Source organism: Pseudorca crassidens, chromosome 10 (genome assembly GCF_039906515.1).
Source record: "Pseudorca crassidens isolate mPseCra1 chromosome 10, mPseCra1.hap1, whole genome shotgun sequence".
NCBI lineage: Eukaryota > Metazoa > Chordata > Mammalia > Artiodactyla > Delphinidae > Pseudorca > Pseudorca crassidens.
This window is the reverse complement of record NC_090305.1, coordinates 25,282,067-25,288,057: the sequence shown is the minus strand read 5'-3', so window position 1 is coordinate 25,288,057 and position 5,991 is coordinate 25,282,067.

The following is a 5,991-nucleotide window of genomic DNA, read 5'->3' as shown; positions in this document are numbered from 1 at the left end:
TGGAGAGGTCTCAGGAGCAGAATCAGGGAAAGCTCACCCTATCCAGTCCTAAGGGATTTTTGGGAAAAGGAACTGGATAACATGCCAGGAGAGTAGATAATTAGACACATGTCCTAAGAGGAGGTAATGCCAGATCAGTTGAGGGAAACACCAAGGGCAGAAGGGCTGGCTTCACCTTCCATATGAGTCCTGGAGGAGACAGCTGTTTAGAAGTCTTGTGTTAACTTAGTCGTGTCCAGTAAGTTTAGGAGAGGGAGAGAGGAGGGTGGAGGGTAGTGCATTTCTGAGTTCCTATGGTTCTTCAAATGGACACACTGAGTTGAGAACCGTGGAGCCCACTATAAAGAGCGTGAGTTGGCCCTACACCAAACCCTGAGCCAGAGGGCAGGATAAAACATGAGGCAGATGCTCAGTGGAGTCTGCCACTCAGCAAGGACTGGAGCGGGCCAAGGCAGTGGTGATGGGGGGTGAGGAGGGGTCACTGCTATGGCTCTCACCAAGTTGGGAATAAATCAACCTTGGTATCACCAGCTGCAGGAGATGCTTACAAAGTGCATGTGGCTTGGATGGAACAAACTGTAACCCAATGGGTACCAAGCCAGCCATTCTGCAGATGGCCCTGGGGAGACTCTGGAGCACTGTGCATATTCCCTGGGACCCTGCACTCTCTTCCTAGCTCACATTAGCCCATCTCCTCTTATATACCAAGTCCCATCTTGGGAGAAGTAGGAGTGAAGGTGTAAGTAGTGATGGTGGGGCGCAAGCAATGAGACCGACTAACAATTAACTCCTAAAGGTGAACATTACCTAAAAGAACTGTTTAAATTGTTAAATCAGACTAAGGGGTACATTGGTTTAACATTTTGTTAATTTTCTCTTCTCTTTAGCAAGTGGGGCTCATTCAGGGTGATGGATAATGGACAAAATAAAGAATCTGCATTCTCTGCGTGCATCAAAGATTGTGATCCCTTTATATCAGCAATAGAGTAGAAAGAAAGCCTTTTAAAAATATATGGCAGTGAAATCATGTGCTTAATAAGAAAAAGATGTAACAGGAGGAAGAAGGCAAAGGATTGGAAAAGGCAATTCATAGAGGCTATACGAAAAGATGCTCAAGATCTCTTAAGGAACTACAGAGTAGAACAGTAATGAGATTTTTTTTTTTCTCAGTATATTGGCAAACAAGAAAAAGGTTGATAATCCTGTGGCATGTTTTATGTTTTAACATAATGTTTGCAAAGGTTTTTGATACTTTGGTTGACCACATGGTTCCTGATTGAAAATCCATGTGCATTCTCCTATTTAAGGTCATCAGTGAAATCTAACACAGTCCTCCGGAAGAGATCTCAGGAGGCCCAGAACCTAGTGGCAGCTCTGAAACAGATTTCTTCAGTGACCTTATGTGTAGACTTTCAGCGCTGTATTCTCCTTCTAAAACTTAAGGAGGATGAGACCTACTTTTTCCATGTATCACTGAAATGTGATCAAGATTAATGGCCTAACGCAGAAAATATCTCCAGTACCTGAAAGACCAGGCACATTATTCAGCACCTGAATCTATAAATCTGGCAAAAATCAGTCTAATTACTTAATTCGGGAAAAATGCTCACTTAAAAACCTTACAATTTCAAAACGTAGTGTTTAAAACTGATCTAACTCAGTATTTTTCAAAATGTTCCTCCGACTGAGAGTGTTAACTCAGACCTAGGGAATTGGTTGACTCTCAGAGGGTATAGATTTAGAAGCCACATACAATATCAACTAGATGCACACAGCTATTGTACTTGCCTCACACGTGAAGTACCCTTTCCCCACCCGGGGGCTACGCTATGGTTATTGCGTTTGTGTAAGCTGGCACGGAAACATTATGAAAATGCTTTGCTGCTCCAATTTTTAAGCCTTTACAGTGTAACACATTGTTTTTCTGAAGTAAACTAAAATCCAATTTCTCAGGGTTCATGCTGCCTTTTTTCGTAGCATTTGAGGGAGGATCTTCTGTACACTTAAAATAGGTGAAAAATAATACAGATAGCAAGTCCTGGTTTTGTTTTGTTTTTTCTTTTAAATATTTAAACCATTTACAACTTTGGTCCAAATTGTGTTCATTAAGTTGAACTAAATTATACTATACTAACCAATATGAGTGTACTCCTTTAAGCACATTTAAGTTAAAATAAACTATATTTAAAAAAGAAAATCCCAGCTCACCTAGAATCCATCCTGGGGGAGGGAGCTTTGCCCTACTCCCCTCAACAATATACTAAATATAAAAATGTCTTCTATGTAATGAGTGTTACTATATGTCAATTGTTATACTTCATTCAGCTTATTTCACCCTCAAGATTCTACTCCCACTCTAAAGATGAGAGAGCTGAGGCTGGGAGGGGTTCAGTAAGTTACCCAAGGTCTCACAGATGCTAGAACCTACAAGTTGAAGAACCAGAAGTACTCTACCACTTCCTTATTAAAACAGAGCAGCTGCATTTTTATCGATTTTAAATATTGAGATTTGTTTCTGATACTGTTGAATGCTTTTAGTACCTTTAGGTAACTAAACTGCAACTCTAACAGAGTTCCTGTCAGCTTGAAACCCTTGAATAGCTGCTTCTTATCACCTAGAGCACTGGTTCTCAAAGTGTGGTCCCCAGACCAGCAGCATCAGCATCCCCTGGGAATTGCCAGAAATGCAAATTCTCAGACCCCACCTCAGACCTACTGAATCAGAAACTGAGGGTGAAGCTCAGAAATATGGGTACAGACAAGCCTCCTGGGTGCTTCTGATGTTGCATGCTCAAGCCTGATCTTTGCATGACATTCGAGACCCCTGTGTGGTAAGGGTTACCTCTCTAGCCTTATCTCGCTGCTCACGGCTTCACTTCTCAAAGTGCATTTGTATCCACTCAATACACTACAGCTGCTTCCTGCCCAAGGACAGTGTCACCTGGTGGTTAAGCACAAGGATTCTGCAGCCAGACTGCCCGGCCTTGAATGCCACCTATGTCATACTAGTGGTGTGACCTCGGTCAGACGACTGAACCTATCTGAGTCTTAGTTTTCCCACCTATAACATGGGGATGAAGGTAATAACAGTATCTACTTCATTTATTGTTGTGAGGATTAAATGCATCACTACACATGGATGCTTAGAATAGTGACCGGAACACAGTAGTTACTCTACAAATATGTCATGGTACCAAGCTTAGGATGTGACTGACTTATGATGGCTTGACTCACGATTTTTTTTGACTTTATGATGATGTGCAAGTGATATGCTTTCAGTGGAAACTGTACTTAGAATTTTGATCTTTTCTGGGCCTAGTGATATGGGGTAAGATGCTCCCTGGTGATGCTGAGCAGTGAGCCCAGCTCCCAGTCAGCCACACAGTCACGAGGGTGAACAACCGACACACAGCCGTCTGTGCCCAGACAACCTTTCTGTTTTTGGTTTTTTTTTCACTTTCAGGAGAGTATTCAGTAAATTATGAGAGATATTCAACACTTTATGATGAAATAGGCTTTGTGTTAGATGATCTTACCCAACCGTAGGCTCATGTAAATGTTCTGAGCACATTGAAGGCAGCCTGGACTAAGGTATGATGTTGGGTAGGTTAGGTGTATTAAATGCATTTTTGACTTTTGATATTTTCAAATTAATGATGGGTTTATTGGGACAAAACCCCGTCATAAGTCAAGGAAGATCTGCATTTGCTTCTTGTTGTCGGTAGGTCAGCACGGCCTCTAGAGGCTCGAGGGGAGAATACATCCCTTGTCTCTTTCAGCTTCTGTCAGCAGCTTGATTGCTCTGCTTGTGGTCATGTCATGCTAATCTCTGCCTGAATTTTCACATCGCCTTTTCCTCTTCTCTGTGTGTAATCTCTCTGCTTCTCTCCTAAGGACACTTGTGATGGGGTTTAGAGCCCACTCAGATAATCCAGGATAATCTCCCCTGGCAAGATTCTTTTTTTCTTTTAAATTTATTTATTATTTTATATTTATTTTTGGCTGCATTGGGTCTTTGTTGCTGCGCGCGGGCTTTTCTCTAGTTGTGGTGAGCGGGGGCTACTCTTTGTTGCGGTGCGCGGGCTTCTCATTGCAGTGGCTTCTCGTTGCGGAGCACGGGCTCTAGGCACGCGCACTTCAGTAGTTGTGGCGTACAGGCTCAGTAGTTGTGGCTTGTGGGCTCCAGAGCGCAGGCTCAGTAATTGTGGCTCAAGGGCCCTGTTGCTCCGCGGCATGTGGGGTCTTCCCAGACCAGGGCTCGAACCCGTATCCCCTGCATTGGCAGGCGGATTCCTAACCACTGCGGCCACCAGGGAAGTGCCTAGTTCTATGGGTTTTGATAAACTCATCATGTCCTGTATCCACCTTTACCTTATCACACAGAATAGTTTCATTGTCCTGAAAGTGTGCCTATTCCACCTATTCATCCCGCTCCCCATTCCCCTGAATTCTTGGCAACCACTGAGCTTTCTATTGTCTCCATAGTTTTGCCTTTTCCAGAATGCCATGTAGCTGGAATCATATGTTATGGGGCCTTTTCAGATTGGCTTCTTTCACTTAGCAGAATGCACTTAAGTTTCCTCAATGTTTTTTGTAGCTTGCAAGTTTATTTCTTTTCATTGCTGAACAATATTCCATTGTTTGCATGTACCACACTATGCATTCACCTGTTGAGAGACAACTTGGTTGCTTCCAAGTTTCGACAATTTTGAATAAAGCTTCTATAAACATGACAGCGCAGATTTTTGTGTGGATGTAGATTTTTCAGCTCCTTTGGATAAATACCAAGGAGGGAAATTGCTGAATCATATGGGAAGAGTATGTTTCGTTTTGTAAGAAACTGCCAAAATAATCTTACAAAGTGGCTGTGACATTCTGCACTCCCACCAGCAGTGAATGAGAGTTCTTGTTGTTCCACATCCTTGCCAGCATTTGCTGTTGTCAGGGTTTTGGATTTTTGCCATTCTAATAGGTGTGTAGTGATGTCTAATTGTTGTTCTAATTTGCATTTCCCTGATGACATATGATGCAAAGTGGATTTCATGTGCTTATTTGCCATCTGTGTATCTCCTTCGATAAGGAGTCTGTTCAGACCTTTTGCCTATTTTTAAATTGGGTTGTTTGTTTTCTTATTGCTGAGTTTAATAGCTCTTTGTGTATTTTAGATACAAGTCTTTTATCAGATATGTTTTGCAAGACATCAGGTAAGTCTCCCAGTCCATGGCTTGTCTTTTCATTCTTTCGCAGAGCAGTTATTTTAATCTTAATGAAGTCCAACTTAATTTTTTTCTCTCATGGATTGTGCTTTAGGTGCTGTATCTAAAAAATTATTGCTGAACCGAAGTTCCCTTAGTTCTATCTAGATTAAATACATCAATATTTATCTAGATAAAAATAAATATATGTAGACCTATCTTCCAGAAGTTGTATCCTTTTTCATTTTACATTTAGGTCTACCATCCCTTTGAGCACGTCAGTGTCTTTTTATTGTCTCTGCCTCCTGCTTTACGGTAACTGTGAGTTTTCCTTTAGATTATATATGTCTTATGTATTCTAGTACTCTTACTACTAGGTAAGCCTCAAAAAAATCAGTGAGGGTGTCGACAAAAATAATCAATAAACAATCTGTGATAGGAATAGAAAAGAGTTTTATTTGAGCCACACTGAGGACTATAGCCTAGAAGACAGCCTCTCAGATAACTCTGAGGAACTGCTCTGGAGAAGTGGGGTTTTCAGTGCAGTTTTATGTTTTGTCAGAACAAAGAACATCAAACAAGTCAGGGATGCTTTCCTTCAGGGTTTCAAAAAAACGAGATCAGCACATACACAGAGAGTCAGCATGGCCTTGCCACCTGGGAAGGGAGTCTTATCATCAAAGGAGGGCCAGCATTGGTGTCCCAGGAAGGGAGGCATTTAATCTTTATTGTGAACTGGACGTTCTTTACTTCTGGTCAGTGTGCCTTTTTCTTTAATAATTAAAGCAGATGTACA